The following is a 19,563-nucleotide window of genomic DNA, read 5'->3' as shown; positions in this document are numbered from 1 at the left end:
CAAACAACTTTCTAAAGACTGTTGACATCTGCTGGAAGCCTTGGGAAGTGCAATCTGGCCCCATAGACACAGCATATAGGCAATCACTTAAATGAAACTACAAACCTCAGATTTCCCACTTCCTGGTTGGATTTGTCTCAGGTTTTCGCCTGCCATATGGGTTCTGTTATACTCACCGACATTATTTTAACAGTTTTGGAAACTTTAGAGTGTTTTCTACGCATATCACAGCTTCTGGGCCTGGGTAACAGTTTACTCTGGGCACCTTATTCATCCAAGCTACTCAATACTGCCCCCCATTCCCAAAGACGTTAATTGCAAACAGTCAGCAAGGGACAAAAAGAAAGCTTTAGCAAAGGCTGGCAAAATTCAGAGAAAAAGTTCACACCAACCCAGAACTGCTGGAAGAGTACAGAAGGAAGGAGAGAGAGAGGTCAGGGGTTGGAGAGGTTACAGCAAGAGTAATTAGCATATATAGTCTATAGAAAGCCTATGCCCTCATACAGTGTCTATAGGATGTCACACGTCCACCACACACACACACACACACACAATCAGTAAGCCATTTAGTTTGTACTATAGGATGTCCACACACAGTCTGTAAGCCATTCAGTCCCTACTGTAGGATGCGCACACACACAGTCTGTAAGCCATTCAGTCTATACTATAGGATGACGTGTCCATAACAGTAAGATTTTTCCCATGTTTTGAGACATGCTCATTTCAGGTCATGCTTCCTTTCCAGTTCCAGATATCAAAAAAGAAATCAAAATGGTAAAATAAAGAAAACTCAAGATCTGACAAAGAAGCAACATGAAAAGAAGACAAAACGGTGGTGGAAAAACTCGAAAAGGTATTACAGAAGAAAGAAACAGCTAAAATCTGTATTGGACATAACACCATCAAGCGAGGAAGATGATACACTTCAACAAGAAGCAAATGAAGAAGTTATTCAAAATCTTCAAGAAGACACAGCCTCCTCAAGAGAACAGCCATTCTCACCTCAGCAGGTAAATGTCCCTGCCATCATCTCAACTCCTAAAAGAAGAGAGACATCTCTACAGACACCAGGACCAATGAAGACATCCACCCCAAAGGAATCACCCAAAAAGAGGAACAGAAGAAAGAAAACACTGCAAAAATGTAGGTCAAAGTTGCATTACACAGAAGAGAAGCTTTTGGAGAGGACCAAAGAGATGGTCAAACTCAAGAAAAGACTGAAAAGACTTGATTACTTTATGCCTCGCTGTATGTCTCTCTCAAATGTCAATATGCCTTGTATTTGGTTGTTTAGGTTAGTTATCATTGTTTTAGTTTACAATGGAGCCCCTAGTTCCACTCATCATACCTCTGATACTTCCTTTGTCCCACCTCCCACACATGCGGTGACCTCACCCATTATATCCAGCATGTCCAGAGATACAACTTCTCTTATCATCACTCAGTGCCTGGGCTTACCTCCGCTGTACCCGCACCCCACTATACCCCTGTCTGCACATTATGCCCTGAATCTATTCTACCACGCCCAGAAATCTGCTCCTTTTATTCTTTGTCCCCAACGCTCTAGGCGACCAGTTTTGATAGCCTTTAGCCTTACCCTCATCCTACTCCTCCTTGGTTTCTCGGGTGATGTGGAGGTAAACCCAGGCCCTGCACGTCCCCAGGCACCCTCATTTGTTGACTTCTGTGATCGAAAAAGCCTTGCTTTCATGCATGTCAACATCAGAAGCCTCCTCCCTAAGTTTGTTTTACTCACTGCTTTAGCACACTCCGCCAACCCTGATGTCCTTGCCATGTCTGAATCCTGGCTTAGGAAGGCCACCAAAAATTCTGAGATTTCTATACCCAACTACAACATTTTCTGTCAAGATAGAACTGCCAAAGGGGGAGGAGTTGCAATCTACTGCAGAGATAGCCTGCAAAGTTCTGTCATATTTTCCAGGTCTATACCCAAACAGTTGGAACTTCTAATCATAAAAATGAATCTCTCCAGAAATAAGTCTCTCACTGTTGCCGCCTGCTATCGACCCCCCTCCGCTCCCAGCTGTGCCCTGGACACCATTTGTGAATTGATCGCTCCCCATCTAGCCTCAGAGTTCGTTCTGTTAGGTGATCTAAACTGGGATATGCTTAACATCCCGCAGTCCTACAATCTAAGCTAGATGCCCTCAATCTCACACAAATCATCAAGGAACCCACCAGGTACAACCCTAAATCCGTAAACATGGGCACCCTCATAGACATTATCCTGACCAACTTGCCCTCCAAATACACCCCCGCTGTTTTCAATCAGGATGTAAGCGATCACTGCCTCATTGCCTCTATTCGCTATGGGTCCGCGATCAAACGACCACCCCTCATCACTGTCAAACGCTCCCTAAAACACTTCTGCGAGCAGGCTTTTCTAATCGACCTGGCCCGGGTATCCTGGAAGGATATTGACCTCGTCCCGTCAATCGAGGATGCCTGGTCATTCTTTAAAAGTAATTTCCTCACCATCTTAGATAAGCATGCCCCGTTCAAAAAATACAGAACTAAGAACAGATATAGCCCTTGGTTCACTCCAGACCTGACTGCCCTTGACCAGCACAAAAACATCCTGTGGCGGACTGCAATAGCATCGAATAGTCCCCCCGATATGCAACTGTTAAGGGAAGTCAGGAACCAATACACGCAGTCAGTCAGGAAAGCAAAGGCTAGCTTTTTCAAGCAGAAATTTGCATCCTGTAGCTCTAACTCCAAAAAGTTTTGGGACACTGTAAAGTCCATGGAGAACAAGAGCACCTCCTCCCAGCTGCCCACTGCACTGAGGCAAGGTAACACGGTTACCACCGATAAATCCATGATAATCGAAAATTTCAATAAGCATTTCTCAACGGCTGGCCATGCCTTCCTCCTGGCTACTCCAACCCCGGCCAACAGCTCCGCCCCACCCCCCCCGCAACTACTCGCCCAAGCCTCCCCAAATTCTCCTTCACCCAAATCCAGATATCAGATGTTCTGAAAGAGCTGCAAAACCTGGACCCGTACAAATCAGCTGGGCTAGACAATCTGTACCCTCTCTTTCTAAAACTATCCGCAGCCATTGTTGCAACCCCTATTACCAGCCTGTTCAACCTCTCTTTCATATCGTCCAAGATCCCTAAAGATTGGAAAGCTGCCGCGGTCATCCCCCTCTTCAAATGGGGTGACACCCTAGACCCGAACTGTTAGGCAGGGCAGGATGGAAATAGGTCTATCTAAAGTCTTCGAAAGCCTAGTTAATAAACAGATCACTGACCATTTCGAATCCCACCGTACCTTCTCCGCTGTGCAATCTGGTTTCCGAGCTGGTCACGGGTGCACCTCAGCCTCGCTCAAGGTACTAAACGAGATCATAACTGCCATCGATAAAAGACAGTACTGTGCAGCCGTCTTCATCGACCTGGCCAAGGCTTTCGACTCTGTCAATCACCGTATTCTTATCTGCAGACTCAATAGCCTTGGTTTTTCTAATGACTGCCTCGCCTGGTTCACCAACTACTTTGCAGACAGAGTTCAGTGTGTCAAATCAGAGGGCATGTTGTCCGGACCTCTGGCAGTCTCTATGGGGGTGCCACAGGGTTCAATTCTCGGGCCGACTCTTTTCTCTGTATATATCAATGATGTCGCTCTTGCTGCGGGCGATTCCCTGATCCACCTCTACGCAGACGACACCATTCTGTATACTTCTGGCCCTTCCTTGGACACTGTGCTAACTAACCTCCAAACGAGCTTCAATGCCATACAACACGCCTTCCGTGACCTCCAAATGCATGCTTTTCAACCGTTCGCTGCCCGCACCTGCCCGACCGACTAGCATCACCACCCTGGACGGTTCCGACCTAGAATATGTGGACAACTATAAATACCTAGGTGTCTGATTAGACTGTAAACTCTCCTTCCAGACTCATATTAAATATCTCCAATCCAAAATAAAATCTAGAATCGGCTTTCTATTTTGCAACAAAGCCTCCTTCACTCACGCCGCCAAACTTACCCTAGTAAAACTGACTATCCTACCGATCCTCGACTTCGGCGATGTCATCTACAAAATAGCTTACAATACTCTACTCAGCAAACTGGATGCAGTCTATCACAGTGCCATCCGTTTTGTTACCAAATCACCTTATACCACCCACCACTGCGACCTGTATGCTCTAGTCGGCTGGCCCTCGCTACATATTCGTCGCCAGACCCACTGGCTCTAGCTTATCTATACGTCTATGCTAGGTAAAGCTCTGCCTTATCTCAGTTCCCTGGTCACGATAACAACACCCACCCGTAGCACACGTTCCAGCAGGTATATCTCACTGATCATCCCCAAAGCCAACACCTCATTTGGCCGCCTTTCCTTCCAGTTCTCTGCTGCCAGTGACTGGAACGAATTGCAAAAATCGCTGAAGTTGGAGACTTATTTCCCTCACCAACTTTAAACATCAGCTATCTGAGCAGCTAACCGATCCCTGCAGCTGTACATAGTCCATCTGTAAATTGCCCATCCAATCTACCTACCTCATCCCCATACTGTTTGTATTTTATTTACTTTTCTGCTCTTTTGCACAACAGTATCTCTACTTGCACATCATCATATGCTCATTTATCACTCCAGTGTTAATCTGCTAAATTGTAATTATTCGCTCCTATGGCCTATTTATTGCCTACCTCCTCATGCCTTTTGCACACACAGTAGAAAAAAAGAAAGTCTATATACAGTAACACAAATACTGTGTTATTGGCTTGTTTATTGTTTACTCCATGTGTAACTCTGTTGTTGTTGTCTGTGTCACACTGCTTTGCTTTATCTTGGCCAGGTCGCAGTTGTAAATGAGAACTTGTTCTCAACTAGCTTACCTGGTTAAATAAAGGTGAAATTAAAAAAACTAAGATGATGGCCAAGAGGAAGCAGGTAATTAACAATATCTCCCTAGGAGAGGTGGGTGTGGAGTCAGGCGCAGGAGAGCAAGAATTTCAAAAAGGGTGTTTTATTTACTGGTCCACCAACAAAACAAGTACAGGACCACAAAAGCCACTAGAAAACAGGAACGCAGTCTAGTCGATAACGGAGGAACACATTCCTCTGACTAAACTAACGTGCGGGAAAAACAGTCCCGTGAAATAAACCTGCTTTAACAGGGAAAAACACAACCCAAGCCAACGACAGTAACACAAACAATCCCGCACAAAACCTAGCGGGTAGGGCGAGATTAAATACCCCACTGATTAGCCTAAACTAGACAGAGTTGAACACAAGACAGACAAAACCAAACGAAAAAGAAAAGGGATCGGTGGCAGCTAGTAGGCCGGCGACGACGAACGCCGAGCGCCGCCCGAACAGGGAGAGGAGCCACCTTCGGTGGAAGTCGTGACAGTAATTGTCAACATGGAAGGCAGAGAGGTCCAGAAGAAAACTACAAAGAGAGGTCATCAGAGAACATTACCCAATAACAGCCAGAGAAGACTAATGCACAAACTTGTTAGCGGCTTCCTTCATCAAGATGAAGTCTCCACTGTAATAAATGGGAAATCTGGAGAAATTCGGAAAAAGGGCCAGATATTCCGTAAGAACCTTAACGTTCACTATCTTCATAGAAGATTTCTGTCTGATAAGGCCAACCTTTCCAATCCTCAATTGTTTAAACTTAAGTCATTTTGGACTGGCCACCAGAGAGTCACAGACAGAGAAACATGTGCTTGCAAAACGCATGAAAACGTTGGATTGAAGATAAAGAAGATGCACCAGCTTGGGGGTCATAGAAACATCATCCCCAAGAGACACTGTACAGGCCAGTGTGTGTAGTGATGATGACGTGCTGTTCTAATGTTTTTGTATGTGTTGTTTTTATGTGTTCTCTGTTTTTAGCATACCGTGGCTTGCGAAAGTATTCACCCCCCTTGGCATTTTTCCTATTTTGTTGCCTTACAACCTGGAATTAAAACATATTTTTGTGGGGTTTGTATCATTTGATTTACACAACATGCCTACCACTTTGAAGATACAAAATATTTTTTATTGTGAAAAACAAGAAATAAGACAAAAAAACTGAACTTAAGCATGCATAACTATTCACCCCCAAAAGTCAAAACTTTGTAGAGCCACCTTTTGCAGCAATTACAGCTGCAAGTCTCTTGGGGTATGTCTCTATAAGCTTGGCACATCTAGCCACTAGGATTTTTGCCCATTCTTCAAGGCAAAACTGCTCCAGCTCCTTCAAGTTGGATGGGTTCTGCTGGTGTACAGCAATCTTTAAGTCACAATTTCTCAATTGGATTGAGGTCTGGGCTTTGAATACGCCATTCCAAGACATTTGAATGTTTCCCCTTAAACCACTCGAGTGTTGCTTTAGCAGTATGCTTAGGGTCATTGTCCTGCTAGAAGGTGAACCTCCGTCCCAGTCTCAAATCTCTGGAAGACTGAAACAGGTTTCCCTCAAGAATTTCCCTGTATTTAGCGCCATCCATCATTCCTTCAATTCTGACCAATTTCCCAGTCCCTGTCGATGAAAAACATACCCACAGCATGATGCTGCCACCATCATGATGGTGTTCTCGGGGTGATGAGAAGTGTTGGGTTTGCACGAGACATAGCGTTTTCCTTGATGGCCAAAAAGCTACATTTTAGTCTGTATGTATCATTACCGAAACAGGTGTTCATTTAATGTTAATTTATTGAATGGAAAAATAGTAGTTTGCTTTTAAATGCATGCGCAGAATCTATACGTTATGTTCTTTCAGGCTTGCCACATCATTTTGAAAATATGTCAGGTTTCAATTAAATATAAAAATATATTAATATTAAAAATATTTGGTTGTAGATTGCGGAAGGTGTTGCGGTAATGAGAGAAATCAGTCAAAATCAAATAAAAATGTAATGAAAAAATATATATTATTTCAGAGTTTCAAGTAACTGTGCATGACTGTTAATGTATTAGCTTTCCTAATGGTCTTGACGTTTTCAGACCGTTGCGGTAATGAGATTTTTAAGGACTTGTTTTGGAAAATATGTTCAAAAAGGTGTTAAATTGTCAGTAAATATTTTTTAATTAATGCTCACAAACACTTCAGACCCTGTTATTAATGCCTAGAAAGGAAATTTGTTGATGCAAGTCTTTTTAAAGATTTCATGTTTGAAATCTTTGCTACCAAGATTTCGTGAGAATCACCCTATTAGATTAGCATATTCTGGTGGGCTATTCACCTATGATGAGTTATATACAGTTGAAGTCGGAGGTTTACATACACTTAGGTTGGAGTCATTAAAACTCGTTTTTCAACCACTCCACAAATTTCTTGTTAACAAACTATAGTTTTGGCAAGTCGGTTATTACATCTACTTTGTGCATGACAAGTCATTTTTCCAACAATTGTTTACAGACAGATTATTTCACTGTATCACAATTCCAGTGGGTCAGAAGTGTTCATTCACTAAGTTGACTGTGCCTTTAAACAGCTTGGAAAATTCCAGAAAATGATTTCATGGGGCAGCAGGTAGCCTAGTGGATTGAGCGTACGACTAGTAACCGAAAGATTGCAAGTTCGAATCCCCGAGCTGGCAAGGTAGAAATCTGTCGTTCTGCCACTGAACAAGGCAGTTAACCCACTGTTCCAAGGCCGTCATTGAAAATAATAATTTTTTCTTAACTGACTTGCCTAGTTAAATAAAGGTCAAATAAAAAATGGCTTTAGAAGCTTCTGATAGGCTAATTGACCTCATTTGAGTCAATTGGAGGTGTACCTGTGGATGTATTTCAAGGCCTACCTTGACATCATGGGAAAATCAAAAGAAATCGGCCAAGTCTGGTTCATCCTTGGGAGCAATTTCCAAACGCCTAATTTCCAAACCACGTTCATATGTACAAACAATAAACACCATGGGACCACACAGCATCAAACCGCTCAGGAAGGAGATGTGTTCTGTCTCCTAGAGAGGAACGTACTTTGGTGCGAAAAGTGCAAATATATCCCAGAACAACAGCAAAGGACCTTGTGAAGATGCTGGAGGAAACAGGTACAAAATAATCCATATCCACAGTAAAACAAGTCCTATATCGACATAACCTGAAAGGCCGCTCAGCAAGGAAGAAACCACTGCTCAAAAACAGCCATAAAAAAGCCAGACTATTGTTTGCAACTGCACATGGGGACAAAGATCATACTTTTTGGAGAAATGTCCTCTGGTCTGATGAAACAAAAATAGAACTGTTTGGCCATAATGACCATCGTTATGTTTGGAGGAAAAAGGGGGACGCTTGCAAGCCGAAGAACACCATCCCAACCGTGAGGCACAGGGGTTGCAGCATCATTTTGTGGGGGTGCTTTGCTGCAGGAGGGAGTGGTGCACTTCACAAAATAGATGGCATCATGAGGATGGAAAATTATGTGGATATATTGAAGCAACAGCTCAAGACATCAGTCAGTCAGGAAGTTAAGGTTGCTTGCAAATGGGTCTTCCAACTGGACAATGACCCCAAGCATACTTCCAAAGTTGTGGCAAAATGGCTTAAGGACAGCATAGTCAAGGTATTGGAGTTTCCATCACAAAGCCCTGACCTCAATCCCGTAGAAAATGTGTGGGCAGATCTGAAAAAGCGTGTGCGAGCAAGGAGGCCTACAAACCTAACTCAGTTACACCAGCTCTGTCAGGAGGAATGGGCCAAAATTCACCCAACTTATTGTGGGAAGCTTGTGGAAGGCTACTCGAAACGTTTGACCCAAGTTAAACAATTTAAAGGCAATGCTACCAATACTACTTGAGTGTATGTAAACTTTTGACCCACTGGGAATGTGATGAAAGAAATAAAAGATGAAATAAATAATTTCCTCTACTATTATTCTGACATTTCACATTCTTAAAATAAAGTGGTGATCTAACTGACCTAAGACAGGGAATTTTTACTAGGATTAAATGTCAGGAATTATGAAAAACTGAGTTTAAATGTATTTGGCTAAGGTGTATGTAAACTTCCCACTTGAACTGTAAGACATTTCCCAATACATGAATGATTAGAACTATATTCCAAACAACAGCCTACTTTTCATATTGATGTGATTCTCACATTTGCCACATGTACATGATTTACTGGGAATAGTAAACCTGGGCTACATTCGGTAGCCAAACGCTTTCATAGCCAAACGTTATTGTATTTTGCAGATAGAAATGCCACGAATAGAGCTGACGTGAAACCTTATTCTACATGTCAGAAAGAGCATGTGTTCTACATAGCATATTCCTATTTGAACGCTCCAAAATGTTGCGTACTGCTACCCTCTTTTCAAAAGTAACACCACACTCAGGTCTATGTAGGCTATTATTGGGCTCACCCTTCCTGAACTCTGAATAGTTATGTTGCTCTGTACACTAATGGCAACACCTTCTTTCTCTCTGTCTCTCTCTCATCCACAGTGCTCTCACCCCCAGGGCCTAATGTGTTTGTGAAGGCTCTGCGAAAGCTTCCCGACCTCCATGATGAGCAGTATGCGAGAGGCCCACAGGAGAACACCCTTGTCCTGCCGTAAGTCACCCATACACTCCACCTCCCCCCTCACCCCACCTCTCCTGGGCTCCTCTGCAGCCTTCTATTTCTGTTTATTCTATGGTTTTTTACTTTGTCTTTGCTGTTATTAATATATAGGCTAGAGTTAAATGTTGACATGGTTTACTTTATTGTACAGTCTTCGTACAATCATTTTAACTGTGAAAAGATTACTATCCATGTAACACATCATCACTATAGATTTAGACTAACGCAACCTTGTGCTATTTGACTGACAAACTTCAGATGGAGAGCTTGGAGTTTGATACAGATGATGATAAAATTAGAGTAGAGTAATAGTAGTCCGTCTTTAACTGGTCTTATAGAAATATGTGAAGGGGACCTCAACCTACCGGTTCTACCGATACATACATTTTCACGCCCTTACCATTTCTTTACACAGGAGATGAGTGTGTATTGCGCTTACTGGATTAGAATAACTTCTTAATTTGACTGTCAAATTCAAACAAGACTGAAGTTCTGCTTCCTGTTTTATAACCATTGACCGGTTTTATTTCATGGCTTTTTCAACCTACAAGGCATACAAGGCTTTTTCAAAGGCTCTTTGAATAGCAACATATTCTAGTGCACAGCATATCATGTCAGGATAAAGGTTGACCTCCTCCCCCAAAATCTTTTCACTATGACGCCTCCATAGCAGTAGGCCTACAGGATATACAATGCTTGTTAGGGGATATCATACACACGTTCTATTCCCTGCATGCCTGGGAACATTTCACTCTAAAACTGTTGTTTTGACAGGATGCCGACACACCTCGCTGATGAACTATCAAAAGGGTCCTGAAATACTGGTAGCATACTGTGTGCCTGCGCTACGCTGTGTGGTTTGAATCCTCTGTATCCGTCCCGCCTGGTGTCAAACAGTGCCTGGCAGGAACAGTTTGCTGCTGTTGTCTGTGTGGACCTGTCAGGGAGTGATCATTGGAGCACAAACCTGCAGGGAGTTGTGCTGCAGCATTTCAGTAGCGGTGTTCACTCCTGCCTGACATTCTACCCTTATTCCCTCTCTTCAGGTACCTCACCTCGCTCCCACTGGAGGGAGCTACTCCCATTGGTTCATGTCTAGCTAAAACCAGTGCAGAACAGTCAAGTTCTCATAACGTTTCTGTAATGTTACAGTAGCAACCCCAGGAGTGTTGCTGCTGCCAGGGAGAGAGAATAGGCCTGAGAGGAGTTGCTGGTGCCACGCTGGCAGAGAGCGAGGCTAATCTATGTTGAGCGTGTTTGATTCCTGTAGTCTGGTTCTCAGTGCGTGTGTTCAGGAGCAGCGAGAGGGCCCTCTGCTGAATATGGTCCTGGCAGGTCGGATCCGAGGGTTGCTGGCTATCGCTCCTCCAAATGGAGGTTGCCTGAGCCCAGGCCAATGCACCCTGGGTCAAATCCCTCCCAGCAACCTCCTCTCCTTTCTGGGCCTGCGATGCCGCGGGCATTTGGGGCGCCCCTGCCTGCCTGCTTGCTAATCTCTACACAGAGAACCAGCACAGGGCTCAGTCCCTCCACCTCAAACACACTCAGAGCAGTTCAGACCCACAGATATAGAGACTGGAGGGGGCAGGGTGGGGCTGGGTTATAGGGGACAGATAAGAGAACTACACAAGCGTGCTATTTTAAAGCTGTTTGCGTGAAGGGGGGATGGTGGCACTGTGCCTGCTTGGATCATGGTAATATTTGTTTGGAGGACTGCCATGTCGCCTCCATAGCCTTCTACTCCTCATCGCTTCAACAGTCTCACAGGAGATTCATAGGACGTATGGATTCAGATTCCGTCCCACAGACAAATGTATCAGTCTCTTTAGGTTTTCAGTGTAATTTCAGTAGTTGATTCAATCATCCTCACATCTAGCCACTAGGATTTTCCTTAAACCACAAAGGTGAACCTCAGTCCCAGTCTGAAATCTCTGGAAGACTGAAACAGGTTTCCCTCAAAAATGTCCCTGTATTTAGCGCCATCCATCATTACTTCAATTCTGTCCAGTTTCCCAGTCCCTGTCGATGAAATTTTCATTATTACCATCATTATGTTCCTTTTTGTGGCTTCAAGTTAATGTTGATTAACATATACTAGCTGTCACCAAACATTGCTATTAAATGTCCCTAATGCCTGAGTTATTTATTTTTTATATTATGCTTTGCAGTGAGCATGTGCAGTGGACTTGAAATAACATTGACAAAGATAATGTCAATATATCCTGACATTGATAAAAAAAATTACGTTGTGTGGAGTAGGAAATTGGTTTATTGATTTATTAAAGAGCTGAGTGAAAAGCAGTAGTGAGATTCCCTGTGGGAAGCCTTCACCCCAACCTCCCATTTGCCCCTCTCACCACTCTGTTCCTCATCAGCAGGCCAGGCCACAGGGCAGCATCCTACCCAACCCTCGATATGCTAATACCCGTTTCCCTGCCACACCGTCGGCTATACCAGGAGATAAATTAATAATTGGTGATTTGAATATTGTTTCCAGCAGCACAATCACTTTAATATTATCAACAACATATGTTTGAGGATTGTGTCTGGAGCCAGGGCTAATTAGGTGGGTGTCTTTGGTTAGGTGATGATGGGTAAGCTTGCTATTTCCCCTGTTGTTCTATTTAACCCCCAATAAGGGGGGTTCAATGGTTTGCACCCTCCGCCCTCCAGTGTCCTGTCCCGTGTCTTAAAAAGGGAGATTAAGAGGAAAATCTTTGCACAGCTGCTTAGCCCAGGCATAATCTCTTAATAGAGCTCAAGCAGGAGAATACGGGACGCCAACGTTACCTCCATCTAGAGGACATATTAATATGCATGGGAGGCCAGGATGAGCTGCCCCCGTCTAATTAGAACATGGGGTCTCGCTCTCGAACACACCCCTTTTCAACCCCCCCTCCATACTACCAAAAGGCACCCCTTACCCCTCAGAACGCCCGCAAATTAGTAACTCCTCATACAGCATCGTAGACTTCCCAGGGAGTCGCCCCCTCCCTCATCATGTCCGTAATTCACACCCAGCCCATAGGAACTGGTTTGGGCACCCTGCTGCTGAAACAGAAGGCCCAACCAAATAGACTTTGTCTCGCTTCATAAAGTAGGCTAGGCTAGTTTCACTCTTTTCCTTTATCTTCAGCCTTTTCCTCATGTAAACAGAACCGGCTCCATGTCTTAAAGAGTTTGTAAAGTAAGCGGAACAAGCAAGACAAAAAAGAGGGGTGTCTCTACACCCCTAAAGTGATTACCTTTTTTTTTTATGTAGTTTTTTTTTTTTTTTTTGCTTAACCTGGATTGTTTGTGTGTCTATGTAAACTGTCTGCTCTGTTGATGCACAGAGCTTCTTTGGGTGTGTTTTCTGTTGATTTGGTTGTTATAGGATGATTATGACTCAACTTGTCTTTTCCCAGGCTGTATAAACAAAATAAGAGGATAGTGTACACTGTTTTAGAGTACAGCCCCTTGCTGGACTCTTGCAATATGACCACAGATGACTGGGCTACAATTGGGAAGGACATTGAGGTACTTGGTGTGGTCATTTTATTTATCTTGCACTTCACCCTAACATTAACCATAACCCTGACTTTTACCATTTACATAAGCAGAGGCATTATAATGCAATAACACACCAATTTCACATCATTCATTGAAGTAAAAATCAGTTATCCCTTTCCTTTTATGTAAATGTGATGTACAGCTTGTGTATTAAATACAGTACTTATTTCAAGTAGCCTGTGGCAAGATGTAGGCTACACATTTTGACCTTGGAACCTTTGATTAAAGTCTGATCCTGTTCTCTTTGTGTCTTGGTTCCAGAAACACTATGAGAAGTATGACGGTTTTGTCATTCTCCACGGCACGGACACCATGGCCTACACAGCATCTGCTCTGTCCTTCATGTGTGAGCATCTGGGGAAGCCTGTCATCCTCACCGGCTCCCAGGTACACCTGCCATCCTTACAGCTAAACTGCTTCATATAGTTAAGATAACAGAAGGGTGAAATGTTGTTTTATGACCTCTTGCAGGTGCCGATCTATGAGATGAGGAACGATGGAAGAGACAACCTGTTGGGGGCGCTGCTGATCGCTGGTCAGTTTGTCATTCCTGAGGTGAGTAGAGGAGGGAGGGACACCTCTTGGAGCAGCACTCACACACACCTGACTGCATGTCACCTGCACTTGTTTTTGAATGCAATGTAGTTGAATCATCTTGGCCAAATATCACCCTATTCCCAGTTGCACATTTTTAGATGAGAACAACTATATCACATTTCTCTCTCAAATGAATGTGTGTTCATACTATTGGCCATGCTAAGCCAGCAGCATACCACCCTGCATACCACTGCTGGCTTGCTTCTGAAGCTAAGCAGGGTTGGTCCTGGTCAGGCCCTGGATGGGAGACCAGATGCTGCTGGAAGTGGTGTTGGAGGGCCAGTAGGAGGCACTCTTTCCTCTGGTCTAAACAAAGATCCCAATGCCCCAGGGCAGTGATTGGGGACACTGCTCTGTGTAGGGTGCCGTCTTTCGGATGGGACGTTAAACGGGTGTCCTGACTCTCTGAGGTCATTAAAGATCCCATGGCACTTATCGTAAGAGTAGGGGTGTTAACCCTGGTGTCCTGGCTAAATTCCCAATCTGGCCCTCAACCATCACGGTCATCTAATAATCCCCAGTTTACAATTGGCTCATTCATCCCCCTCCTCTCCCCTGTAACTATTCCCCAGGTTGTTGCTGCAAATGAGAACGTGTTCTCAGTCAACTTACCTGGTAAAATAACAGATAAATACAAAATGCTGTTGACATGTGTCTATCTTTTTAGCCTGCTATGGTATTAAGTTGATACGACTGGCTATGTCCTCCCTGATTGATAAAGGTGTGAGGATGAGCTTTGTTTGCAGACAATAGGCACCAAAAGCCTTAAACCACTTGTCTAACAAGACTGTTCAGTAAAGCATGAAGGTGTGAGTGTCGCAGTACAGGACCTGAAACTGCCAGATGAGACTTCAGAGTTGTCAAAGCATGTTTATCTTTAAGAGTCACAGAATAACAAATGTACACACTCTCCGGGGCCTTTATATAATGCTGTATTTAGACAATGTGCTACTATTGATAAAGATGGAATGATACATTTTAAATGAAGATATGAGGAAAATGTGATTGTAATTGTGTTTTATCAATTGGTTTGTCATATGCTCTGTTAAATCAATAGCACAAAATGGCTGTGACTGTTGAAGGGAGCGTACAAAGTGTACAAAACATTAAGAAGACGCTTTTTCCATGACAGACTGACCAGGTGAATCCATGTGAAAGCTATGATCCCTTATTGATGTCAATCAGTGTAGACGAAGGGGAGGAGACAGGTTAAAGAAGTATTTTTAAGCCTTGAGACAATTGAGACATAGATTGTATATGTGTGCCATTCTGAGGGTGAATGGGCAAGACAAAATATTTAAGTGCCTTTGAACGAGGTATGGTAGTAGGTGCCAGGCACAACAGTTTGTGTCAAGAACTGCAATGCTCCTGGATTTTATAAGCTCAACAGTTTCCCAAGAATGGTCCACCACCTAAGGACATCCAGCCAACTTGACACAACTGTGGGAAGCATTGGAGTCAACATGGGCCAGCATCCCTGTGGAACCTTGTTGTGTACACTCAGTATATATACTATAACACTAGTACAGGGGTAGACAACCCTGTTCCTGGAGTGCCTGCAGCACTCCCAGACCAGGGTTAGAGGGGGAGAGAGGCTGACAGAACAATGGGCCTCAGGCTCTTGTCAAGGTATCTCTGCATTAAAATTGACTTTGATAAAATGGTATTGTATTCGTTGTCCATAGCTGCCCATACCATAACCCCACATCCACCATGGGGCATTCTGTTCACAACGTTGACATCAGAAAACCGCTCGCCCACAACGCCATACACGTGGTCTACGGTTTTGGAGGCCAGTTGGCCATACTGCCAAATTCTCTGAAAACGACAGATGCCTTATGGTAGAGAAATGAACATTCAATTCTCTGGCAACAGCTGTGTAGGATATTCCTGCAGTCAGCATGCCAATTGCACAGACCCTCAACTTTAGACATATGTGGCATTGTATTGTTTGACAAAACTACACATTTTAGAGGCCTTGTGTCCCCAGCACAAGGTGAACCTGTGTAATGATCATGCTGTTTAACCAGCTTCTTAATATGCCACATGTAAGGTGGATGGAATATGTTGTCAAAGGAGAAATGCTCACTAACAGGGATGTAATCAAATTTGTGCACAAAAATATATTTTCTTTCAGCTCATGAAACATGGGACGAACACTTTACATGTTGCATTTTATATTTTGGTTCAGTGTATATGCTTAATAATGATGTCTTAGGAGGTTTCATTCATTCTCCATCTGCGTCTCTAGGTTTGTCTGTATTTCCACAACAAGCTGTACCGGGGCAACCGTGTGACCAAGGTGGATTCTGGGAGTTTCAATGCCTTCAATTCTCCTAACCTGGCTCCTCTGGCCATTGCTGAAGTGGATATTAAAAGTAATCAAGTGGTGTAATACTGGGTCTGTCCTGTTATGTGTTTATATCTTTGACGTGGCTGATGGATTGATGTTTTCACTGAACTCTTTCCCTCTCCCCTGCAGTTAACTGGGACACGGTGTGGAGAGCAAACACAACCTCGCGGTTCAGAGTGAGCACTCAGATGAACCGTAACGTGGGTCTGCTGAGACTCTTCCCAGGCATCACTGCTGTGACTGTAAGAGGCTTCCCAGGGTGGGGGTGAGAAGGGGTGGATAGTGGCTCTGCCCTGATTCTGTTGCCTATTCAACCACATCATTAAATCACAACTGTCTTCCTACTTCTGATATACGGCAATAGGGAAAGTAATACCCTATTGTAGAAAGACTAAATCAGAACAGCCATTTGGGGCCATATTTATCTAAAAGTCTTCATTGTAGCTCTGTTGTGGTGAATCCTCTCATGCAGGTCCTACTGTGTTTTCTGACGAGCCAGCATCGTGTGGGCGTTCCAAGTGGTCTGCATACAGCCGGGAGTTGCTTTGGGGCTGCCAGCGGCGTTTAGTCCAATGAAAAAGGAGACAGGGTTATGGGGCATGTCCAATTACCCGCTAAAGACGAGGGGCTTGGCACAGACACTTAAACACTTAGATACGCCTTCCTCGCTACAGATTGAGGGGAGGATGGCTTTACGGTCTCAATCTGGTCCCTCTGCCGACACTGGCCATGATGCTTTTTTAAATTTGTTATTATCTGCTTCTTTGATTATGCATCAGTGTCTCCTCTGCCTTCCATGGTCTCTGCCAGCATGGGGTTTATTTGGGGTTCTGTGCTGCACACATTTTTGGCTAGCTAGCCGCTTGATCTGAAATCCAATGGAAGATAACTTGCTATGATTCCCTCCCTCCACAAGTTAGGTCTAAGGACCATTGCCAAGTGAAATGATGCTGTCTCTGAACACCTTGAAGTTAATGGTTCCCCCTGCCTGGCCATTTGAGCCATCTCCTCTCCAGATGCCAGAGCTGGTGTTTTAAAAGAGAGATCCTAGACCCAGTCAATCACCAGATAGTCTGGAGGGGGGCTGGGCCTGTTGTTAAATCTGATCCTTGCTCCGTACACTACTTCTTTGTCCACAAGCCAGACTGAGATGGCTGCTGTGTGTGTGTGCAGGTGAAGTCCTTCCTGCAGGCGCCCATGGAGGGCATCGTCCTGGAGACGTATGGTAGTGGAAACGCCCCTGACAACCGCGCTGACCTGCTTGAGGAGTTCCGGAATGCCACAGAGAGGGGCGTGATCATGGTCAACTGCACCCAGTGTCTGAGGGGTTCTGTCACCACATCGTATGCCACCGGAAAGGTACCCTAGAACACTGTGTTCAGTGGGAGTGGGAGAGTGCACATGATGTGGATGGATGTGTGTTAACATGTCTTCCTGATCCCCTCAGGCCTTGAGTGACGCAGGACTGGTGGCAGGCTGTGACATGACTTCTGAGGCTGCCCTGTGCAAGCTGTCCTACGTGCTGGCCAGGACGGACCTCAGCAAAGAGGCCAAAATAAAGGTAGGAGTACCAGTCAAAACACACTCATTACCTCACTACACTTTGTAGGCCCCGTATAGAAAATCTTTTGAAGCGAATGTCAACATTAGCCTGAACTTTAGAGTGACATCTGTGTTAGTCCTATTTTAAGAAGAAAATAATGGCAGAGATGATTCACATGTGGATAAAGGTCAGTGACATGATGGTGTATTCCTTGATCATGCTTGTCTGTGTTGACTGTTTGTGTGTTATCTGTCCTTTGTTGTCTCTGTTGTACCTGTCCAGATGCTGAGTCAGAACCTGCGGGGAGAGATGATCGCTGACCTGCAGGGGACCAAGCTCACTCTGAGCGATGGCGATGACCTGGATGAAGCGACTAAGTCCCTGAGCATCAGCTGTGAGATGAGGCCACCACACAGCCTGCCATATCACACACACTGTCACCACCAGTGATTCTGCAGGGTTATTTTCTACCTGACATGTTTTCATCGGGCTCTGGCTTATCGGATAGGACAGAGCTCCCATTGTACAATTTAAAAAATATATAAATATTTAAAAAATCTCTCAAGTCATTGCAATGCCTAGCGGTAGAGTTTTTTCCAAAGTGTTAAATCCAACTTCATAGTGTATTTATATCGGCGTCATTTACAACACATTACATAAAGCATTTCTCTACTGATTGTCAGTCTTTGTATTGACATGACAGCTGATGGTTTTTCTGCTGATGTTTCCAGGAACTAGAAGCCGTCCGGGATGCTCTGACCCCCACCTTAGCTTGTGCCGCTTGTGCCGATAGGAGACGTGGAGGCCTTGGATGCCATAAAGGAGATGGCATCCAAGGCCTCTTACTCTCATCTCATCCCTGTATTAATAGATTTGACCAAGTTTTTATAGATGTTTATCAGATTAGCAATATAAACTCAGCAAAAAAAAGAAACGTCCCTTTTTCAGGACCCTGTCTTTCAAAGATAATTCGTAAAAATCTAAATATCTAAACAGATCTTTATTGTAAAGGGTTTAAACACTGTTTCCCATGCTTGTTCAATGAACCATAAACAATTAATGAACATGCACCTATGGAACGGTCGTTAAGACACTAACAGCTTACAGACGGTAGGCAATTAAGCTCACAGTTATGAAAACTTTGGACACTAAAGAGGCCTTTCTACTGACTCTGAAAAACACCAAAAGAAAAATGTCCCTGCTCATCTGCGTGAACGTGCCTTAGGCATGCAGCAAGGAGGCATGAGGACTGCAGATGTGGCCAGGGCAATAAATTGCAATGTCCGTACTGTGAGACGCCTAAGACAGCGCTACAAGGAGACAGGACGGACAGCTGATCGTCTTCGCAGTGGCAGACCACATGTAGCAACATCTGCACAGGATCGGTACATCACACCTGCGGGACAGATACAGGATGGCAACAACTGCCCGAGTTACACCAGGAACGCACAATCCCTCCATCAGTGTTCAGACTGTCCGCAATAGGCGGAGAAAGGCTGAACTGAAGGCTTGTAGGCCTGTTTTAAGGCAGGTCTTCACCAGACATCACCGATAACAACGTCGCCTATGGGCACAAACCCACCGTCGCTGGACCAGACAGGACTGGCAAAAAGTGCTCTTCACTGACGTGTCGCAGTTGTCTCACCAGGGGTGATGGTCAGATTCACATTTATCGTGAAGGAATGAGCGTTACATCGAGGCCTGTACTCTGGAGCGGGATCGATTTAGAGGTGGAGGGTCCGTCATGGTCTGGGGCAGTGTGTCACAGCATCATCGGACAGAGCTTGTCATTGCAGGCAATCTCAACGCTGTGTGTTACAGGGAATACATCCTCCTCCCTCATGTGGTACCCTTCCTGCAGGCTCATCCTGACATGACCCTCCAGCATGACAATGCCACCAGCCATACTGCTCCTTCTGTGCATGATTTCCTGCAAACCAGGAATGTCAGTTTTCTGCCATGGCCAGCGAAGAGCTCGG

The 19,563-nt window shown here is 44.4% G+C and overlaps 1 protein-coding gene across 2 annotated transcripts in view; it reads left to right on the top strand.

Annotated features, from left to right (window-relative positions):
• Positions 1-19,563, top strand: part of LOC139553549 (60 kDa lysophospholipase-like) — a 103,617-nt gene that overhangs the window by 82,214 nt on the left and 1,840 nt on the right. Inside the window, exons 13-14 of one of the 2 annotated variants that reach the window (XR_011670677.1) lie at positions 9,422-9,530; positions 12,947-13,058. The exons of the other annotated variant lie outside the window; for it this stretch is intronic. The gene's annotated coding sequence lies outside the window, so the exon portion shown is untranslated. Of the gene's footprint in view, positions 1-9,421; positions 9,531-12,946; positions 13,059-19,563 lie in introns of those variants that run through there. 2 annotated transcript variants of the gene reach the window in all.

This window comes from Salvelinus alpinus, chromosome 25 (assembly GCF_045679555.1).
Source record: "Salvelinus alpinus chromosome 25, SLU_Salpinus.1, whole genome shotgun sequence".
Lineage (NCBI taxonomy): Eukaryota > Metazoa > Chordata > Actinopteri > Salmoniformes > Salmonidae > Salvelinus > Salvelinus alpinus.
This window is presented reverse-complemented; position numbering and strand designations above follow the sequence as displayed.